Genomic DNA, 23,904 nt, shown 5'->3' on the forward strand with positions numbered 1-23,904 from the left:
AAAGCCTTGAAAAAGTTGAGCTGTGGGAACGGCGGATCTTTTTATCCATTTATTTCTAGCATCTACTGTTGTCCTTATTAGTAGGCCAGAGTCTACAGACCGATAAGACAAAGACACCCATCATTTGCAAGGACCTAAGAGTATAGTTCTGTGAGACATTTGCTAACTGTACCAAAACTAATTTCATCATGCTCATTTCATGGAAGAGTGTTGGGAAGCCAGTGAATGGGCCATACTATCATGGATAAAGGGGAATACTGGCCAAAAGGGGATAGCAAATAGCAAATTCATTTATTGGACACTTACTATAAGGCAGACACAGATGGGTACTACAACTGGGGGCAAAAGGAGCCTGTTCCCTGTTTCCTAGAGCTCACATTCTGGAGGGGGAAGGGTCCAGGCATTAATCACATAATCACATCAATAGTAACATTCAGGGAGTGCTTACTAAGTGCCTGGCTCTGTCCCACGTATTTTACTTATACTCATTAATTTAATCCTTACAACAATCCTATGAGGCAATTACTATTCTTATATCCCACTTTACAGATGAGAAAACTGAGTTACAAAGAGATGAAGAAACTTGCCTTAGGTCCTGCAGCCAGTAAGTGGCAGGGCTGGGAAAGAAACTCAAGCAGTCTGAGTTCCAATACCATACTGCCTCTCAGCTGACCCAGAAGCCTTCTGAAAGACTTCCGACCACACCTTTCCCAGGCAGGATAACTGCCCCTCCTTCTGGTGCTTCCCGAGTTCTAACAATTACTACTCCACATTCAATTGCTACATTGCATCATCCTCAGATGCACATTATTTTTTTTTAATGATTTTTTATTATATTATGTTAGTCACCATACAGTACATCCCCGGTTTCCAATACAAAGTTCGATGATTCATTAGTTGCGTATAACACTCAGTGCACCATGCAATACGTGCCCTCCTTACAACCCATCACCAGTCTATCCCATTCCCCCACCCTCCTCCCCTCTGAGGCCCTCAGTTTTTTTCCCAGAGTCCATAGTCTCTCATGTTTCATTCCCCCTTCTGATTACCCCCCTTTCTTGAATATCCCTTTCTTCCCCTACCGATCTTCCTAGTTCTTATGTTCCATAGATGAGAGAAACCATATGATAATTGTCTTTCTCTGCTTGACTTATTTCACTTAGCATTATCTTCTCCAGTGCTGTCCATGTTGCAGCAAATGTTGAGAATTCGTTCTTTCTGATAGCTGAATAATATTCCATTGCATATATGGACCACAACTTCTTAATCCAGTCATCTGTTGAAGGGCATCTCTGTTCCTTCCACGATTTAGCTATTGTGGACAATGCTGCTATGAACATTGGGGTGCATATGGCCCTTCTCTTCACTACGTCTGTATCTTTGGGGTAAATACCCAGTAGTGCAATGGCTGGGTCATAGGGTAGCTCAATTTTTAACTTTTTAAGGGACCTTCACACTTTTTTCCAGAGTGGCTGTACCAACTTGCATTCCCACCAACAATGTATGAGGGATCCCCTTTCTCCACATCCTCTCCAGCAATTGTTGTTTCTTGCCTTGTCTATTTTTGCCATTCTAACTGGCGTAAGGTGGTATCTCAGTGTGGTTTTGATTTGAATTTCCCTGATGGCTAATGATTTTGAACATTTTTTCATGTGTCTGTTAGCCATTTGTATGTCTTCATTGGAAAAGTGTCTGTTCATATCTTCTGCCCATGTTTTGATTTGTTTATTTGTTTCTCATGTATTGAGTTTGAGAAGTTCTTTGTAGATCTTGGATACCAGTCCTTTATCTGTAGTGTCATTTGCAAAAATATTCTCCCATTCCGTGGGCTGCCTCTTAGTTTTTTTGACTGTTTCCTTGGCTGTGCAGAAGCTTTTTATCTTGATGAAGTCCCATAAGTTCATTTTATCTTCAGATGCACATTATTACCTTAAAAAAAAATTTTTTTTTTAAATCAGGATGCATCCCATAATTGACAGCCAAAGTTAATAGGTGGAATTGTGTGTTCTTTTTCTCAGTGGTATGTAACAGAAGGGTGCAGCCTACAATCAAAGGTGAGTGTGACTCAGTGGAAGATGGTGCTTGTCACTGATCTGCCTGCCCCACTGGGAAGGCACAGGGCCAGAACCATGCAGGACTCTGTCTCTGGATGAAAGAAGTTACTCTCATATTGTCTAGTGAAAAAAGGAGAAATGTGGAAAACTATAGGTTCAGAGCCACACCCTTAGAGCTGGAGAGAGCCTCAAAAAGCACCCTCAGAGGAAAAGAAACTGAGGTCTGAGAGCAGAAGCTTTTGCTCAACGTCACACCCAAGAGTGAGTTCTTGACATAGACAGAGCAGACCCAGGTCTCCTGACCTTCACCCAGCTCAGGGCTCCTGCTGCCCTCTCCTCTTCCAGACAGAATTCTCCTTGCAAGAAGCCCAACCACAGGAAACTCAAAGCCGGAGCAGCCAGTGAGGAATGTCTTGTTTATTTCTGTTGTTTATGTAGAATCCTTTGTTCTAACAAAAAAAAATCTCTTGCCTTAGACAGAGGCATTCATAACAACAAGCACATTATTGCCTCCAAGACAAGTCTGAATTTCACTTATTCACAGGGCCTCAGGTTTACTCATTATTTTCTTCAGTTACACTCCTAGTTAAGATTTGATGTCTGTCCATACAACCTTCCTTGAGCCAAGAACTGATCATTTCTAACCAACCAACAACCACCTTAAGCCATGGATTTGCAAATGGCATTATTCCCCTCCACGGAACTTTGCAGCGTTCGAACCATACGAGATATGCACAGACACGCAAAATCTTTGAAATAAAGAAAATATGATTGTAAAACCGCCCTTCTTTCCAGTCTAGGTTGGACAAAGAGGGAAGGCATTTAGGGTGCTTCTGTTGTGCCTTTCATTAGAACGCTGCCTGCCAGCACTCTCCCTAAAAATAGTTGTCACGCCAGTGGAGTCCTCACTCTGGCAAACACACTGTTCTGCACCAAGATCCTTTTTAGCTGGTTCTTAAGTTACAGGAATTTTAACTAAATTAGAAAGTTTGCCACTTTGTTCCTTGTAGAATAAAAGCTTTTCAAGCCAGAGCTCCTGAAACACAGGTTCAGCTCAGTTCTGAAAAACAAAAATGTCGCCTTCGCTTCTGGGCATAAAAAAATGTTGAAGCTCGAGGGGGATGAGAACAAATGGAACCTCCTACTTATTAATGCTTGGGTAGGCAATTTCTTCACACAGCTATTTCCTACACCATGCGCCTTTCTGCTAATGTTTTATCAGCACTGGACCACAGAATGATAAATGCTATCCTGTATAAAAAGGTAAAGATGCCTTAAAAACTCATTTGGGTGTTTCAAAGCACAGCTCTACTTTCTAAAGTGTTTTTATTTTTCCACATAAGGCTCTAATGATTCTAAAACAGACAGTAGGAATGCCAAGTAAATAAACAATTCAAAATCTGCTCAGTCAGATCTGAAAAGGGTTTCCTCAGCCTCGCTTCCAAGTTCCTCATCTTATTTTTTAAGCTTCTCCTCTTAGCCTCTAACAGAGTCCTCGATTTCCAAGAATCTAGCATCAGCTGTTCGGCAGTTTTAAAGACAAATCCTGTTAGCATCTTTTGGTATGCTTTCTTGTTTATTTTCTATTTTTAGGGTGCTTTCACTTGTTTCATTTCACTTATGCTTCCCGTGCAGACGAGACTGGTTGGTGTGCTCAGAAACCCTGGTGCATGGGGCTCTCTTTGTGTCCCCAGCTATGGTACCCACAGTTATGGCTCCCTAAGAACTACTGTCATTATGATAGTGTCCTGTTCAAAACGTGCCACTTCACTCTATCAATAAAAACAATTTTGAGATAGAAATATATGTGTGTGTCTATTCATGTGTTCCTCTGGAAATACATTACCATATTATAAAACATTAATAAAAATAGCAGTTAGAAAGAAGAGGTTTACAAATCTGAATAGAAGTTTTAATATTTTGCTGTGCCTAGTTGGACTGCCTAGCATACGCCTGGAAGGAATGGGTCCTATTCAGGAAATCACAGTTTTAGAAGATTGAGTCCTAACTGTTGAGTGACATTCAAGGCTCTCTACAAGTGAGTCCCAAACTTTCTCTCCAGAGTAATATACCACTGCTCCCCCACTCAGACTGAAGTACTGACTGCCCTGTAGGTGCCGAGCTGCCCATGAGTCTTTAGGGCCAGGCTATAAGTCCAGGCTCTTCTTTGGACTAGCTGTAATATTACAGGTGAGCTACTCATTCTCCTTCAGCTTACTTGTCTATGGAATAAGAAAAATAAAAACATCTGTGTCAATGTTCTTGCTATGAAATCAAATGAAAATGCACAGTGAGATCACACTTAGTAAAACTGTAAAGGGTGACACAAGTTTCATGAATGTATTAACCCCTATAAAATATAGGTATGTTTAAAGTCCTGGGTTCAGATAAGAAAGACTCTGGATGGATTGTCTTAACAGTGTAAAACATGTTCTTTAAATACTACTGAGTCCTTATTAGCTATTTATCAATCTCATTAACATATCAAAAAGTCTAAGTCTCACAAAGCAATAATCTACCAAATGTACAAACTGTGGTTTGGGCAAAAATTGAAAGGGGTAGACTAAGGAGAAGAGAAAAACCCTGACCAATTGCAAGAATGGAGTTCATGTCACTGAGATGAATAAGACTGGGGCACAAGCCACTTTGGGGTGGTAAAATCAGAAGTCTAATTATAAACATGTCACATATGAGATGCCTATTTGATATCTGCATGAGGATGTTGACCAGGCGGTTGGACATAGGAGTGTGGACTCAAGGGAGACATGTGACCTGAAGATATGAGTTTGTGAGTGACATTCTTATCACTCCTCAAGGGACAGTTCAAACGATACCTCCTCTATGGACCCTTCTTTAACTTCCTCCTTACACACAGCTGCACAAAAATTCCCCATCTCTGGATTTTATAATACATTCTGTTTATTTTCTTGAGTATCTACATCTGACTCCCTTTTATACCATTGTATTTATTTGTGTACTAGACTGCAGACTCTTTGTGGTCAAGGACTACGTCACTTTCACCTTTGTGTTCTCTCAGTGCCTAGCACTGTGTCTACATTTGGAACACAATAATGTGACATTGGCTTAATTAATTAATCTTCTCTGACCACAATAGGCTTGGCAAAATTCCTTGAGAAAAAGTAAACCCAGAATGCTTGCTAAATGAATGAATGAATGAATGATCAATCACTCCCTAGAGTCACACTGAAAGATCCAAACAGAATTATCCCTGTGCAGAACTGAGTAAAGCCTGGTGTTCTTCCAACCTGCCAAACCCAGTTGCCCAATGCCTGTTGAACTCTCCAGGACTGTCCATCAGGGTGCCCCAATTAAGTTCACCTTCTTCAATCCTGTGCACCTTAGCCTTTCATTTCCTTTCTTGCCCAATAAAAATGCACCAGCCCAGGCAGCTGTCACCTTGCAGAAGTCATACTGCAAGGTAACAGCAAACCAATTAGACGACCTAATTCATGCTAGTGTGATCATGGAGCCTATTGCCTCAGTGTCATTCCCCTCCTACACCACAGAGTTGCATTTTAATGAGGGTCTTGAAAGACCCAATGCCTTAGAGCAGAAGTGACTTTAGGGCAGATATACCTGCCCTTACTGTGCCCTCAACGAGCCAAGCCTTCTCCCTATGTCCAGTCTGGACAGAAATGCTAGCTGGGAACGTGGAGAGTCCGCTCTGCCCTGGAGGTTGCTTTTCTATCCAGGGCGCCCTGTTCCAGCTGTGACACTGAAGAGTCCTTCAAGTGTTGGCAGCTCCCTAGCTCCCTGGGTCTAGGAAAAATAAGATTACTGAGCTGAACCTCACAGATCCCTTCCATTCTCTTAGTTCAATCAAAAGCAAAGTTTAATGTTCAAAATTTCAAAATCTCTCTACTCATTTGTAAGGTTATTCTCATTTTTACATTCTGTAACATCTTTGTATGATATGGTTACAAACCTCCATTTCTCCTCTGTATGATGGTGATAATAATAATGTTGCTTGCCTCCCAGGGTTGTTTTAAGGTTTTCATTAGAAAGGCCTTTGTGAATTCAGACTTGTTGTACTAAACTTAGTAATTATTATTTTATTATTAAAGAGTCTCCTTTTCTCTCTCTTTGCAGGTGGGAAGTTAAAGATTGATACCAATTCCAAAAAATTGGAAATTTTTTAAAAGACTAGATAACCTTTTGTCTGAGGCAAGAATCCTAACAAACCTTCACAGTGGAAAGGGAGGAAAAAGGTATGAATACAGGAAGACTCGGGGAAATCTCAACTTCCCTTGTACTACTAGGTCATTATGAGACCTCCTAAGGGCAAATGGGTCTGAGAGATCATATATTTCTACGTGTGAAAAATTCAGAGGAATTCTTTAGTCCTCTCATTCCATTGTTTTCCATACAAAGCTGTTCCCAAGAGTATATCCCATGACAGCGAGTTAAGAGCATCACAACACAGAGGGATGCCTGAGCTGCTCACATTTGTAGATTACTCATAGATGAAATTAGAAAACATTGAACTCTAAGAGCAAATAAAATAAGCAATACATCAATAGATCCTAAACATTATCTAAGAGCATTTTCAACATTAAATGAATAATACAATTTCTTTGTGCCACTAGTGAAAAATCTATACTGCCCTGAAAACTGAAAAAGGAAAAAAGTGCCCCTTTTGAGTCTCAAAATTAAAATATATCAAAATGTCTTAATCCAAGTAGATTAACTAAGGAGAAAGTCTGAATTGGGAACTACTCTTTAAAGAAATGTAGCTTTAGTATTCTCAAGAAGTATAGAAAAAACCAAAAACCTGACCAAGTATGGCCAAGTCAATGATACTAAAATATAACTGGATTCCTATTTACTATCTACATATTCTGTACACGTACCCCAGCTCCTTCTACCAGAGGAAAAAAGCTGAAATCATACAAGATACTCTGTACATTAGGCCTAAGCGATACCTAGACCTAGATGAGTGGCTAGCGAGAAACTGAGAAGTCCTCAAAACTGAGCAAAGGTGACAAACATTTGGTAGAGACAAAGCAGAGCTTGAGAGTACAAGGGCGGATTCCTACAGGCTTTCTTTTTATAATCTTTGAGCTCAGGCTGTGCTCAACTCAGCTTTTGCTCCACTCACTTGGTGCACTGATGGGAAGCCAAAGACTGTGGTTAACTCTTCAGAGGCATGTCCTGTGACGTGTTAACCTTGAATGCCCCTGCATGTCACGTGACCTGGAGAAAATGAGGAGGGGAGTTCTCTGCTTCCTGAAAACTCTTTGTCTCTATTAAGAAGAAAGAGTGCTCTAAGAGAGATGAACTTCTGCTAGTACTTGCCTAAAGAACCACAAATCACAAATCCTGGAAGTCTGAATAAGGAATCACAGAAGTAGCCACTTAAAAGTAGGTCCACAAACTAATAGACACTTCTTCACTCTAGCCACAGAGGTTAAATTTTAAAAACAAAACAACCCATCACAATGTTCAGGACAGCACTGTAATCAATCAGTGACTCTGAGGCCTGAATCAAGATGTTAGGAGATGATAAAAAATGAAATGCAATGGACTTGCCATCCTAAGGCAGCCACGTCAATCAGTGCATCACATAAAAACCCAGGCAGAGAAGAAATCAATGCTTCCAAACAGGGGAAACACACACACACACACACACACACACAGCTCCCAATATTTAATCTATACAGAGCTGCTGGTTTGCCTTTTTAAAATTCTCTCTTGAAGAGTTTTTAAAATTGTTATGCCAAACTCAAAATTCAAGCTTAAATGCCTGTTTATGTTTTCGGAGTAGAATTTATTAGTGCAACAGTATTAATTACATATATTTCATAATCGTAGCCCTTGAAATTTTAGTTGGACACATATGTTTTTGACTTGTTTTAAGGAGAGTGAGAAGGAACAGCAGTTGGATTTAGTTAACCTCCAGCTACTTTAAATAATAGGTTGAACTTGGTGAAAAACAAGTAAGTGAGACTTCTGCTTCTAATCATGAGGGCATACTTGGTACCAGACTATCCCTGCTGTTGTAAACAACTCTCAAACTAGACAAAATACATGAATAAGTTATTTTGAGTCACTGGAAAATAGCACAGGACTGTCATCTCAGAGAGACCAAAAACTCTATGTGGCGATCACCACCACCACCCACATTCCCACCCAGTTAGTTTCTGCACAACAAAGTAGGGAGGTGATTTGCAAACAGATCTCTGAGGTCTTGATGCGTTGAATAAGTATAGACTGAAATTCGGGACTGATGAAGTAGGTTGATTTGTACCACAAGGTAACACAGAAGAAGCTGCACAGAAGAGTTGCAGAAACCCACAGAGGGGGGCGCCTGGGTGGCACAGCAGTTAAGCGTCTGCCTTCGGCTCAGGGCATGATCCTGGCATTCTGGGATCGAGCCCCACATCAGGCTCCTCCTCTGGGAGCCTGCTTCTTCCTCTCCCACTCCCCCTGCTTGTGTTCCCTCTCTCACTGGCTGTCTCTCTCTCTCTGTCAAATAAATAAATAAAATCAAAGAAAGAAAGAAAGAAAGAAAGAAAGAAAGAAAGAAAGAAAGAAAGAAAGAAAGAAAGAAAGAAAGAAAGAAAGAAAGAAAGAAAGAAAGAAAGGAGGGAGGGAGGGAGGGAGGGAGGGAGGGAGGGAGGGAGGAAGGAAGGAAGGAAGGAAGGAAGGAAGGAAGGAAGGAAGGAAACAAACAAACCCACAGAGGGATCCCATTAACCCTTTGGCAGAATATTAAGTTGTATATGCTCAGAACATGTCCTAAGCTGTATATGTTCAGGCAATATGTGAACTACATGGAGATTCCAGAAGTCACACAGAGCTGCAAAACAGAGGAATTCTGAATAGCCACAGTTTAGAGACCTTGATTAATACTCCCAGTCAATCAACTGGGACTCTAGCCAGTTGTAGTAACAGCTCATCTAAACTTGCTTTAATAAACCTTATTGATAAAGCTTAAAGGTATCAAACCGATCTGGCAATTTGTTTCACTGCCTGTAGAAACAAAACTCTTTAAAGAAAGACAATGAAATGCAATCTCTCAACAATATCCAGGACATAATTTAAAAATATTAGTTATTTAGGAGTGTTTGGTCTCTTTTATGCATCTAACTAAAATAATAGATGCATAAAAAATTCAAACCATAACTAGGGGTAAAAATCAACAGAAATAGACCCAGAAATGACAGAGATTTTAAAATTAGTAAAAATTTCAAAATAGCTATTATGTTTAACAACTTTTTTAAAAGATGGACATAATGAGTAAACATCATTGGGAAGCTCAGTAAATAAATGGAAATGATTTAAAAAACAACTGGAAATTCTAGAGCTAAAAAAATTAACAACTTAAAGAAAAAATTCACTACATGAGCTCACAAATAAATCTGACACTGCAAAAGAAAGTCAACTTGAACACCATCAAAACTGAAACAGAAAAACAAGCCTGAAAAAAATGAACAGAATCTCAGTGACATGTGCGAAAACATTAAGCTAATATACATATAATTTGAGTCCCAAAAGCAAAGGAGAGAAAAATTAGGGCCAAAAGAGAGTTGGAGAAATAATGACTAAAATTTATCTAAATTTGATGAAAAATATCAACCTATACAAGAAGTTCAACAAACCCAAATAGGAAGAAGGCGAAGAAAACCACAGCCACATACACCTGAGACAAACAGGTAAAAACCAGAGATTAAGAGACGATCCTAAAAGCAGTCAAAGAAAAGCACATATTGTCTACAGGGAACAGTGATTAAAGTAAGTACTGCCTTCCCAATAGAAATAGTGCAAACTAGATGACGATGTAATGATATCTTTAAAATGCTAAAATAAAACAACCCATCAACCTAGAATACTATATTTAGCAGAAGTATCCTTCAAAAATAAAAGTGTTAATAAGAGTGAGACAATCCATCACCAGAAGACCTATGCTATAGTAAATGTTAAAGGAAGTCCTTCAGATTAAAAGAAAACTATACCAGATGGAACCATGGTCTACATGAAGAAATGAAAACCAACAGAAATGTAAATATGTGGGTAAAATATAAAAGATTAATTTATTTAAAATATAAGTGTCCTTTGAAAAGAATAAAAATGTATTATAGATTTATACTATAGAAGTAGCATGTGACCACAATAGCACAAAGAATGGAATAGGGTAAATGGCAGCATCTTATTATAAGTTAATTACATTATAGGTGAAGTGATATAATATTAATTCATGGTACATTGTAATAGGTTAAGAATGTATACTGTAATCCCTAGAGCAAACATGAAGAAAAAAATAGAAGAGTGATATAAATAAAAAGCCAGTAAAGGAAGTAAAATGGAATACTGAAATACAGCCAATTAATAGAAAACAAATAGCAAAACAGTAGACTTAAAGTCAATCGTGTTGATAATTCATTAACTGAAAGTGGATTAAGATTAATTCAATGCTAAAGAATGTCAGGCTAGATAAAAAATAAAGATCAAACTACATGCTGTTTACAAGAGGTATGCTTTAAATATAAAGACACATAAAAATTCAAAGTTCAAGATGGAAAATATTACACATGCAAAAACTAATCATATGCGGCTTTATAGATAACAAAATGGTCCTCAAAACAAGGGCCAGAGATTAAAAAGGACATTGTCTAAGGATAAAGGGTCAATTCAGTGAAAAGACATAACAGTCCTAAAATACATTTGTCTAATAACAGAGTTTCGATATACAAGAAGCAAAAACTGACAGAATGGACAGGGAACATACACCAATTCAAATTCGTAGTGACAGGTTTTGACATATCCCTCTCAGTAATCAATAGAAGAAGTAAAGAAAAATCAATAAGAATAGAAACTTAAGCAACATCATCAAGTAATTTAACCTAATGATATTTAGAGAACCCTGCACCCACCCAGCAGCAAAACACACCCTCTTTACAAGTCACTGTGTTAAGAATTCACTGAAGGAGACTGTATACTAAGCTACAAAACATGGCTCAGTAAATTTAAGAAAACTGAAATCATAGAGTATGGTCTCTGAACACAATGGCCTTGAACCCAAAAACAGTAATAAAATATATGGAAAATCCTCAAAATATTTGGAAACTTAGCCAAACACTCCTAAATAACTAACAGGTCAAAGAAGAAATCATGAAGGAAATTTTAAAATACATAAAACCGAGTGGTAATAAAAACATAACAGTTGAAAATTTGTGGGATATAAACAAAGCAGTGCTTAGAGGTAAATTTATTGTTTGAAGTGGGGAAAGTATAAAACCAACAATTTAAACTTCTTCCTTAAGAAGCTAAACAGAGAAGAGCAATTTTAAAACAACATAAGCAAAATGATGGGGGAAGAAAGAGTAAGGCAGAAGTCAATGAAATAGAAAATAGACAAACAATATAACAAATGTAAACAAATATTAGTTCTTTGAAATTTTATCATCCTGTTAAGATTGAGCAAAAATAAAAGAATAAAGTAGGAATTAAAGAGATGACATCACTAGAGATACCACATTAAAAAAACAAAATGGAATACTATGAACAACTTTCTGCCAATAAAGTTGACAAATCAGATGAAATAGGCTAATGCTAAGGATAGAAATTAGCATAACTGACACATAAAGATGCAAATAATACGAATATCCCTTGATTTAAGAAATTAATTTAATAATTATAAATCTTACAATAAAAAATCCAGTCCAGATAGCTTCTCAGGTTAAAGAATAAATAATACCAATCATACACAACTTTTTTTTGGCAACTAGAGGATTGAAAATTTCCCAAACCATTTTATGAGATTAGCATAAGCCTGATATCAAAACATGAGTCTCATAAGAAAAGCACAAATAATATCCTCATGAACATAAAGCAAAAATTCTTAATGAAATTTTAAGAAATCTAATCCAGAATTATATAAAAAGCTGACATTTCATGACTGAGGGTTTCATACAAGGAATGCAAGGTTGGTTCAACATTTAAAAACCAAAATGGGGGGGGCGCCTGGGTGGCACAGCGGTTGGGCGTCTGCCTTCGGCTCAGGGCGTGATCCTGACGTTATGGGATCGAGCCCCACATCAGGCTCCTCCACTATGAGCCTGCTTCTTCCTCTCCCACTCCCCCTGCTTGTGTTCCCTCTCTCGCTGGCTGTCTCTATCTCTGTCAAATAAAATAAAATAAAATCTTAAAAAAAAAAAAAAAAAAACCAAAATGGGGGGCGCCTGGGTGGCACAGCGGTTAGGCGTCTGCCTTCGGCTCAGGGCGTGATCCCGGCGATCTGGGATCGAGCCCCACATCAGGCTCTTCTGCTGTGAGCCTGCTTCTTCCTCTCCCACTCCCCCTGCTTGTGTTCCCTCTCTCGCTGGCTGTCTCTATCTCTGTCAAATAAATAAAATCTTTAAAAAAATAAAAAATAAAAATAAAATAAAAACCAAAATGGATGTAGCATAACTTTTTTTTTTTTCAATTTGCTCTGTTCTCAGCAACGTTTTTGTAGTGTTTATTTTGGAGGTCTTTCACCTCTTGCCTTAAAGTTATTCCTAGGTATCTGTAGTTTCTTATGCTCTTATAAGTTACACTGATTTTTTTTAAATTTTCATTCTCTGATTAGTCATTACTAATATTTAGAAATACAATTGATTTTTTATATTAACCTTGTAGTCATCAATCTTGCTAAATTAACTTATTTATCAGTTCTGGAATAAGTTTTAGATTCCATACATTTTCTATAAAGACAATCATGTCATCTTCCAATAGCCACAGTTTTGCTTGTTCTTTTCTAATTTTCTCTCTTTTATTTATTTCTTTGCCTTTTGCACTGGAAATAAATAATGAAAAAGCTGTCTGTAAAGTTCCCAACTTGTGGTGATAGCTGGGCCTGGAATTTAACTCAGTTTCCCAGAAGCCAAAATGATGGGAAACATGCAGTGATAGACTACATTTTCCTGTCTTTATGCAATAACCTACCAACTCATCAAGTAAAGGAAAGCTTTTCCCCTGCTTGTACAAGCAGTTTAGACTTAATGCATATAAATGTCTTTGATCCACACATTTTCCAATCTCATTTTTGTATTTATCCTATAGGCTCCTGAGGCTGTGTTTATCTTTTTTTCAATCTTTTTTCTCTGTTGTTCAGATTGGATAATCTCTAGTGATCTATCATCAAGCTCACTAGCTTTTTTCTGTCATCTACATTCTCCTACTGAGCTCATCCAGTGATTTTTTTTTTTTAATTTTGGATATTGTATTTTTCAGTTCTTAATTTCCTTTTGGTTCTTCTTTATTTAAAAAATTTTATTGAAGTATAATATACAATGTTATATTATTTTCAGGTGTACAACATAATGATTCAACAATCTCATACATAATTCAGTTCACATCTCAAGTGCAGCCATCAACTGCCACCGAGCAACCTTAATACGATATTACTAACTATATTCCCTATGCTGTGCTTCTCATCTCTGTGACATGTTTATTTTATAACTGGAAGTTTGTATCTCTTAATCCTTTTTATCTATTTCACTCATCTCCCTTTTGGTCCTTCTTTGTATCTTTTATTTCTTTGCTGTAACATTCTTTTTATTGATTTCAAGAATGTTTGACCTTATTTCTCAAAGTGCAGTTATACTAACTGCTTTAAAGTCTCTGACTGATAATTCCAACATCTGTGCCTTCTTAAGTTTGGACTCTGCTGATTATCTTTCCTCTTGAATGTTAATTTTTTCCTGGTTCTTCAAATACTGAGTAAATTTGGATTGTATCCTGGACATTTTGAATATTTTAAGACTCCAGGTTTGTATAAATCTTAAGAATAATATTGATTTTGTTTTAGGAAGCAATCATCTAGGTTAGATTCAGGCTGCAAGTTCTTTTTTTTTTTTTTTAAGGATTTTTTTCTTTTATTATGATATGTTAGTCCCCATACAGTACATCATTAGCTTTTGATGTAGTGCTCCATGATTCATTATTTGTGTATAACACCCAGTGCTCCATGCAATGCATGCCCTCCTTAATACCCTTCACTGGGCAAGCCCATTCCCCCAACCCCCCTCCCCTCTACAATCCTCAGTGTGTTTCCCGGCGTCCATAGTCTCTCATGGTTAATCTCCCCCTCTGTTTTCCCTCCCTTCATTTTCTAATCTGCCTTCCATGGGCTATGACTTCAGTATCAGTTCACTTTTCAAAGCACTGTGCTCTCCAGATCTATGCTATGTATGTGCCAGAGGAGCCAGTCTGGCAGCATGATGATGATCTCGCCTGCAGCTTGGTTCTCAAAGCCTACGGTATGCTGTTGAGAATTAGATTCATGCATGTGTAGTTCAGAAGTAAACCCAAAAATTCATATACAAACTTTTGCGATTATTCTCTTGACCTTCTGTTTCTCCTTAATCTCCCCAATACTCTCCGGCTTCTGTGGCCTCTCTTCTTGGTCCTCCAACTAGAAAGCTGGGATTTTTGTTTCCCTGCTCTGCTGTGAACTTCCCACAATTGTGTCTGAATGCAGGGCCAAGCAGTGAGAGCACAGGAGAGAAAAAAATATCATCAATGGAGATTCACTCCATACTCTTGGGACTACAGTATTCTGGTCAGAAAAGATTCCCTCCCCTTAGAATTTCATGCCCCTTTCTGGTCACCACTATTTTCATGGTGCCGCCTAGAGATAGGACATGGAAGAAGAGGGGAAATCCAAAAGATGTCTCCCACTTTTTCTGACCTGAAGGAGCCCTTTCCCTGCTCCTCAGACGAGAGAGAGAAGAGTTCTCTTCAGTTTTTGTTTCCATACCTAGTGTGCGCCTCCAGGTTTGGGCCTGCATTTGAGTCAGAATCAGGTGACATCAGAGGAAAACTGTCTGGTTCAGTCCGTGAAGCTTGCAATTCTCAGTCTCGGGGTTATGAGTTCAAGCCCCAGGTTGGATGTAGAGACTGCTTAAAAATAAAATCTTAAAAAAAAAGAGAGAGAGAGACTCCCTCATCATCAGTGTGGTAGAACTTCAAATTCTGGTCTCCTTTCCCAATCTGCCTGCTACCATTTACTTTTCAGAGTCCTCAAATAGATGTTTCATGTGTCCTGTCCAGGATTTCTTGCTGCTTTTAGTGGCAGAGACAGGGTAGAGTGTGCTAATTCCATATGCTGTAGCACCAGAACTCTCAATTATCTGTCAGACTTTTGTAAAGCATGTTGACATGCAAATGTGTTAACTCCCAAATTTCTACATAAAGGAAAATACCAATGTGTTCGTTGGAGGTTTCAGGTAACTTCGTTTTTACTGAGCCCTCAGAATGAAGCTTCCCTGGCCTTTTCTTCTAATTGAAGAGTATTCTGAGATTATAAGGTAAGCTGTTAAAAAAAAAATGTAGAACTTGCAATTACTAACCTATGTAAATCTAGCTTTTCTTGATACATTACAACCTAAATATAAAAAAAAAGAAATGGAGTCGTTGCTAAAACTGCTAAGTTTGCAATTGTCATCAATCAACTTTCTCTGTTCCTCAAATATACTCCCCTGCTTTCATTGATTAACTATATATCAAGTATTCAACTTGATTTTGCTACTAAAATACCTACCAATTTACCTGTTAAGTAGGTAGGTTTCTTATGAGATTTTGACAATAGGTTTCTGCTATTTAACAACAACAACAACTTAGGAAGCCATGACCCTACAACACAATGTTGTTTGGGCTGAGAGTGAGAGTGCCCATCCCCCACCTCACAAGGGCACATGGCCCCTCAAACAAATGCAGACAGACACACAGAGAGTCAAGATTTCTATAAACAAAATATACTTTGACCATTCATTAACTCCATCTCCGAAAATCACCCCCTCTGAATTGAAACCAAAAAGCTGTAAGTGTTTTCCTGAGCTGTACTGAACCCATCATTCCTTTCATCGAGGACCCTGGCTCAATAAACACGCTCCCCAGGGTGATTCTGGGTTCAGAGGAAAGGCAATGTTGTAAAAAACTACCTTCAAACCTAGGTGAATAGGTCTACAAAAGATTAATTGTGTGCTTCCTAGAGGAACTCCTAAGGTAGGAACTTGATAGAAACTACTGAGCAGTACGGTGAGAAGAAAAATTAAAAGAAAAAATGACAGTCAAGTCGCATTACCAAAAAATGACATGAGATGCGAGTGTTGTACTTGACACAGATGAGGGTCATGGAATTGGATCTCTTTAATGCATCTCTGTTCAGGTTGTTTCCTCATCTGTTTCTAAATGCTCGGCCATGTGCTCTGGAAACGCTCTCCTGTGGATTTAGACTTGAAATATGCCCGGTAGCTCTCAGAAGGACAGGGTCAAATATCTGGAAGGTAAATGCAGGCTCTTTCTTCACGTGTCACATGGCCATGTCCCCTTTGCTAGAAAATAAACAGGTTGACTATCACTCTATTCACGGGTGTGAAGTATGGACACGGAGGGAGCATTTATCTTCCCAATCGACCTTTATCCAGGACGAAGCCCCGTTCTTGCCTTGCATCAAAGTCACCTACTTAACACATGCATTTCCTCAGCAGTCAGAGCCTTTTGCCTATTAGGGGAGAAGTGAGTTGACTCTGGAAGAGAAAGCTGGGAAGTTAACTTGCAGGCTACTCAGCATTTCCTGAAGACATATGCACACACATTCTTTGCTTTACTTCTCTCCTTCATGAGGGCACATAATCCCTAATAGCATTAAAGGGGGCTGCTCACAGGCAATAAATGTTGAAAATTAGAGCCCTTTATATGCTACCCTTCAGGTTAACATCTGGGGTTGATCAGACAAGCAGATAAAAACTACTCTATATTTGGAGTAGAAGCAAATTGTTCACCACCTTCCTACCTTTCCTATTAAAACATCTTGTTTATTTCTCTAATAATCTCCCTCGAGGAACTCTGCAATAGTTTCAGTCTGTGACTTATGGACCACTGGCCTGAAATAACTTGGGTAAGAGAAAATCCGTGTGGGCCTGGATGTAGCGAGCTGTTTGGAAGAACAGCATTGCTGGGTAGCAGAGGCAGGGAGTGAGGTCCTCGGAGCCTGTGTGGTGACAGGGGGAGTACCAACACCAGGGAATCTAAAACTTCAGGTAAGGTCCACTCCATCATCCTAACAGCCCATTACAAGAAGTTTCCTTTATGTCCAGGAATTCTGTCTTGTGGATGTTTCTATTGAACACTTGCCCAACAAAATTTGGTTCAACCATAAAATAGGAAATCTGCTGAGTTCTTGGCATAAGTGAATGAAAAATTACAGACCTGCATTCAATAAGCTCAGCCTTACAATATACAATTCAGCAAGTTCAATGTCAAGGCATGCGTGGAGTGCCATGGAGACACAGAGAAGGGTATGTTGCCCAGACAGATTTCAGGGAAGCCCTTCCATAGTGATGGCATGCTTGAATAGAGTCTGGAAACTGAGGAGTGGAGTAAGGGAACTCCTGATATCATACAAGCTTTTGCTTAACTGATGCTGGTAAACACAGATGCTTCACACAAACTGAGGAGGTACTGTGAGGTTAAAATGCACAGGGTGTATATGAGAGGGGGATGGTAAATAAGAATGAAAAGATAAACAAGTGCCAGATATGCATAGAGGGTGGTGTTAATCCTATATGCAATGAAAAGGCAATACTGAACATTTCTAAGCAGGAGAATGCCATGAGGAAGTGTGCCTTTATGATAGGTTGATCGGCAGCAGTGGAAGGGGCGATGCCAGGGTCAGAGAGGCCTGTCAGGGCTGTCACAGTAATCCAGGCAAGGGGGGAACATGGTGTGCACAAAAAAAAAAAAAATAAAATAAAAAAAAAAATGATGCAGAGTTGAAGGGAGATTCAGGAGTTTTAAAAGAGGAACAGTTTGTTTGACTTTGCCACTGCTTGTTTTGGTGGGGTGAAAGAGAAAAATAGATTATCACACAGGTTATCAGGGCTGGGGACCTCACTGGAAGGTGGAACCAGTTCCTGAGGTAGAGAACACTGAAGGAGAAGTCATCTGGGGGGGGGAGGGGAAGCATTTTTTTTTTTAATTAATCCATTTCAGGCATGTAGTTCTCTCTTTTTTTCACATCTTCTTTCCTTTTATTGAAAAAAAATGTAGAAAATGGCTGTTAATAAAGGGCACGAACATATCAACAGGGATATACTAGTGGAAAATATAGACAGTATAAAATTAAAAATGGCCCTGGCTTCTTTAATTGGTTAAGAGCACAAAATGTAACAGGCAGAAAGTCTGTTTTAAGCAAATTAAAAAGCTGTGTTTTTCCCAATTCTCCCCAAGTCAGATATATAGACACCCACAAAAATGGTGTGTGAAGGAAAGCTGTCATACACAAGAAGTTGTATCCCAAATTAAGGGAAATAGCTATTGAAACAGGAATTAACACAAGAAAGTCAGCAACAGGTTAACAATTTTAAAAAACTGAGTCTTTAAAGCGCATAGCACAAAGCTATAGGATATAAAGCACTGCTAGGTATGAAGGAGGAAGCCTGTATTGTTGCTAGCAAAAATGCTTTTCTAGAAAAGCAAAGCAAAACAATGCAATCAGCAGACCAAGGAGGCTAAAGTTAGATATCAGAGCTATAACTTCTCATATCTGAACCAGAAGATCCTATCCAGAATAGACTAAAAGTTCAGGACAAGACAGGGCCATTTTTAACATATCTTACTTTATCCACTTTAGGTTCTCTGCTTCCATCTCCCTCACCTTGAAATTCAGCATCATCCAGCAGAAAGATGGCTGCTTTTAGAATTGGCTGTTCTATTTTTCTTTCTTTTTTTTAAAGATTTTATTTATTTATTTGAGACAGAGCAAGAGAGAAAGCAAAATCAAGGGGAGCAGCAGGCAGAGGGAGAAGCAGATTCCCCACTGAGCAGGGAGCCCGATGTGGGGCTTTGATCCCAGGACCCTGGTATCATGACCTGAGCCGAAGGCAGACACTTAACCGACTGAGCGACCAAAGCATCCCTTTATTTTTCTTTCTGTGGCAGGAATGTCATGGAGCCTGGATATTTCAGGCTTGTATGCATCCATGACCAGTGTTGCACTGTGGTCAAAAAACTTAGCCATGGACTTGTTGTACTCAGACTCTCGATGCTGCTTTGTTCTTCCACTCACGAAAGTCAACTTCAGAATGTATTTGTCATTGAACCTTTTGAAACTGGAGGACAATTGCCAAATATAATCAGGATCCATTCCTATAGGATCTTTCCTGTGGGCCTTATCCTTACATGAGTATAAATGGTCAGGATCTCTGCATTCTCAAAATAGGATATGACACACAAGGCCAAAACAGGCTTAGATTCTGGAAAAGGGTGCATATAATCCCAAATCAAAGCCACTATGGCAAAGAAACAGAAGATGGTGCAGATGGTAAAGTGACCATCAATCAGACCAAAATTCTCCACATACTTGTACTTTTCCAGAAGGATCTTTTTGGCAGAATCACCCAAAGAATTCTTCACAGCCGATCCATCCCATTTGTCAATTTTTACAGGCTTATCATCAATCTTCCACTTGTCCCACAAGTCTCTGTGGCCACTGCCAGTCCTGCAGCTGGGACCACTGCCAGCACTGCTGCCTCTGCCACCACCAGTCCCCCCGCCCTACGTAGATGCCACCACCATAAATTGAATCATATAGGATTAAAAAGGTATAGGCATGGTAGAGAAGTTTGGCAGTTTCTTAAGAGCTAAATAAATACTTCCCATACAACTGAGAAATCCTCAGTATTTACTCATGACAGATGAAAACAAACATATACATAAAGACTTGTACTCAAATGCTCATAGCAGCTTTATTATATCTAATAGCCACAAACTGGAAACAACCCAAATGTCCTCAGCCAGTGACTGGATAAACAACTTATTACATACAATGGCATACTACTCATGATATAAGGAACAAACTACTGATACAAACAGCAAGATGGATAAATCTCAAAAGCATTATGTTAAATGGGAAAAGGCCACACAAAAGACTACATACTATATGATTCAATTTATGTGGAATTCTGCAAAGGCAGAAAAAAACTAAAGGATCAGATCAGCAGTTGCCAGATCTGGGATAAAAGGAAGGGGGACTTCAAAGAAACATGAGAGAACTTTATAGGGTGATGGGAATATTGTATATCTTGATAGTGGAGGAAGTTACAGGACTGTATATGTTTGTCAAACCTCAGAACTGTATACCTGAGACAAAATGGTGGTGGCAAGCCTCACTCAAAAGAACAGAAAAATCTAGGGGCAACTGGGTTGCACAGCGGTTAAGCGTCTGCCTTTGGCTCAGGGCGTGATCCCGGCATTATGGGATCGAGCCCCACATCAGTCTCCTCCGCTATGAGCCTGCTTCTTCCTCTCCAACTCCCCCTGCTTGTGTTCCCTCTCTCACTGGCTGTCTCTATCTCTGTCAAATAAATAAATAAAATCCTAAAAAAAAAAAAAAAAAAAGAATAGAAAAACCTAAAATGCAGTTTTTATATTCTCACCTCAAGAAGCTGGAACAACAACAGAAGAACAGGCCTAATCCACGCACGAGGAAGCAGTTGATCAAAATTACAACAGATCAATGAATTACAAACCAGGAGCACAGTAGAGCAGATCAACAGAACTAGAAGCTGGTTCTTTGAAACAATAAATAAAATTGACAAACCACTGGAAAGACTTATCCAAAAGAATAGAGAAAGGACCCATATTAATAAAATTATGAATGAAAAGGGAGAGGTCACAACCAACACCAATGAAATAGGAAGGATATTAGAAACTTTTATCAACAGCTTTATGCCAATAAATTAAGCAATCTGGAAGAGATGGAGGCCTTCCTGGAAACCTATAAACTACCAAGACTGAAACAGGAAGAAAATGATTTTTTAAACAGGCCAATTAATTATGAAGAGATTGAGTCAGTGATAAACAACCTTCCGAAAAACAAAACTCCAGGCCCGGACAGTTTTCCTGGGGAATTCTACCAAACATTCAAAGAAGAAATAATACCTATTCTCTTAAAGCTATTTCAAAAAATAGAAACAGAAGGAAAGCTACCAAACTCATTCTATGAGGCCAATATTACCTTGATCCCCAAACCAGGCAAAGACCCCATCAAAAAGGAGAATTACAGACCGATTTCCCTAATGAACATGGACGCCAAAATCCTCAACAAGATCCTGGCTAATAGAATCCAACAGTACATTAAAAGGATTATCCATCATGACCAAGTGGGATTCACCCCTGGGATACAAGGGTGGTTCAACATTCGCACATCGATCGGTGTCTTAGATTTCATCCAGAAAGAAAAATTCAAAAATCATATGATTCTCTCAATAGATGCAGAAAAAGCATTTGACAAAATACAGCATCCTTTCCTGATTAAAACCCTTCAGAGTGTAGGGATAGAGGGTACATTCCTCAATCTCATAAAAACCATCTATGAAAAGCCTACAGCAAATATCATTCTCAATGGGGAAAAGTTGGAAGCCTTTCCCTTAAGATCAGGAACACGACAAGGATGCCCACTCTCACCACTATTATTCAACATAGTACTAGAAGTCCTTGCAATAGCAATCAGACAACAAAAAGGGATAAAAGGTATCCAAATCGGCAAAGAAGAAGTCAAAATGTCTCTCTTCGCAGATGACATGATACTCTATATGGAAAACCCAAAAGAATCCACTCCCAAACTATTAGAAGTTATAGAGCAATCCAGTAATGTGGTGGGATACAAAATCAATGCTCAGAAATCAGTTGCATTTCTATACACGAATAATGAGACTGAAGAAAGAGAAATTAGGGCATCCATCCCATTTACAATCGCACCAAACACCATACGTTACCTTGGAATTAACTTAACCAGAGACGTAAAGGACCTATATTCTAGAAACTAGAAATCACTCTTGAAAGACATTGAGGAAGACACAAAAAGATGGAAAAATATTCCATGCTCATGGATCGGAAGAATTAACATAGTTAAAATGTCCATGCCACCCAGAGCAATGTACACTTTCATTGCTATCCCGATCAAAATACCGAGGACATTTTTCAAAGAACTGGAACAAATAGTCCTTAAATTTGTATGGAACCGGAAAAGGCCCTGAATCTCCAAGGAACTGTTGAAAAGGAAAAACAAAGCTGGGGGCATCACAATGCCGGATTTCGAGCTGTACTACAAAGCTGTGATCACAAAGACAGCATGGTACTGGCACAAAAACAGACACACAGACCAATGGAACAGAATAGAGAACCCAGAAATGGACCCTCAGCTCTTTGGGCAACTAATCTTTGATAAAGCAGGAAAAAACATCCGGTGGAAAAAAGACAGTCTCTTCAATAAATGGTGCTGGGAAAATTGGACAGCTACATGCAAAAGAATGAAACTTCACCACTCTCTCACACCATACACAAAAATAAACTCCAAATGGATGAAAGACCTCGATGTGAGAGAGAAATCCATCAAAATCCTAGAAGAGAACATAGGCGCAACCTCTAGGACATCGTCCACAGCAATCTTTTTCATGACACATCTCCAAAGGCAAGAGAAACAAAAGATAAAATGAACATGTGGGACTTCATCAAGATAAAAAGCTTCTGCACAGCCAAGGAAACAGTCGAAAAACTAAGAGGCAACCCACGGAATGGGAGAATATATTTGCAAATGATGCTACAGAGAAAAGACTGGTATCCAAGATCTACAAAGAACTTCTCAAACTCAATACACAAGAAACAAATAAACAAATCATAAAATGGGCAGAAGATATGAACAGACACTTCTCCAATGATGACATACAAATGGCTAATAGACACATGAAAAAATGTTCAAAATCATTAGCCATCAGGGAAATTCAAATCAAAACCACACTAAGATACCACATTATGCCAGTTAGAATGGTAAAAATAGACAAGGCAAGAAACAACAATTGCTGGAGAGGATGTGGAGAAAGGGGATCCCTCATACATTGTTGGTGGGAATGCAAGTTGGTACAGCCACTCTGGAAAACAGTGTGGAGGTCCCTTAAAAAGTTAAAAATTGAGCTACCCTATGATCCAGCCATTGCACTACTGGGTATTTATCCCAAAGATACACATGTAGTGAAGAGAAGGGCCATATACACCCCAATGTTCATAGCAGCATTGTCCGCAATAGCTAAATCGTGGAAGGAACAGAGATGCCCTTCAACAGATGACTGGATTAAGAAGTTGTGGTCCATATATACAATGGAATATTATTCAGCTATCAGAAAGAACGAGTTCTCAACATTTGCTGCAACATGGACGGCACTGGAGAAGATAATGCTAAGTGAAATAAGTCAAGCAGAGAAAGACAAATATCATATGGTTTCTCTCATATGGAACATAAGAACTAGGAAGATAGGTAGGGGAAGAAAGGGATAAAGAAAGGGAGGGTAATTAGAAGGGGGAATGAAGCATGAGAGAGTATGGACTCTGAGAAACAAACTGAGGGCTTCAGAGGGGAGGGGGATGGGGAAATGGGATAGGTTGGTGATGGGTAGTAAGGAGGGCACGTATTGCATGGTGCACTGGGTGTTATACGCAAGTAATGAATCATCTAACTTTACATCAGAAATCAGGGATATACTGTATGGTGAGTAACATAATATAATAAAAAATTGTTTTTTTTAATTCTTGTTCACAAAGATATAATGTTACAAGCAGAATTAAAGTTTCCATAGCTCACTTCTTAAGATCAATATGGGTTCTCTTAAAGGAACATCAAACATTTTCTCCAACTGCAGTGAGTCTTTTGTCCTAAAACCAACATGCTCTTTGGCTCACTCAGTCCCCATCTTCAATATAGTTTATATCAGAGAGGGACTGTGAATCCATAATTCAACTTTAGTGCCATCAAAATAGAGATAAATTTTGAAAAACTTTTGAAGAGTTT

The 23,904-nt window shown here is 38.9% G+C and overlaps 1 protein-coding gene and 1 pseudogene across 3 annotated transcripts in view; both read right to left on the reverse strand.

Moving 5' to 3' along the window:
- Positions 1-23,904, reverse strand: part of RORA (RAR related orphan receptor A) — a 1,262,587-nt gene that overhangs the window by 1,191,580 nt on the left and 47,103 nt on the right. The window lies entirely within an intron of this gene.
- LOC123801409 (signal peptidase complex subunit 2 pseudogene) lies at positions 18,196-19,995 on the reverse strand (annotated as a pseudogene).

The sequence above is a fragment of the Ursus americanus genome, chromosome 36, assembly GCF_024610735.1.
Source record: "Ursus americanus isolate L20-20 chromosome 36, mUrsAme1.1.p, whole genome shotgun sequence".
Classification (NCBI taxonomy): Eukaryota; Metazoa; Chordata; class Mammalia; order Carnivora; family Ursidae; genus Ursus; species Ursus americanus.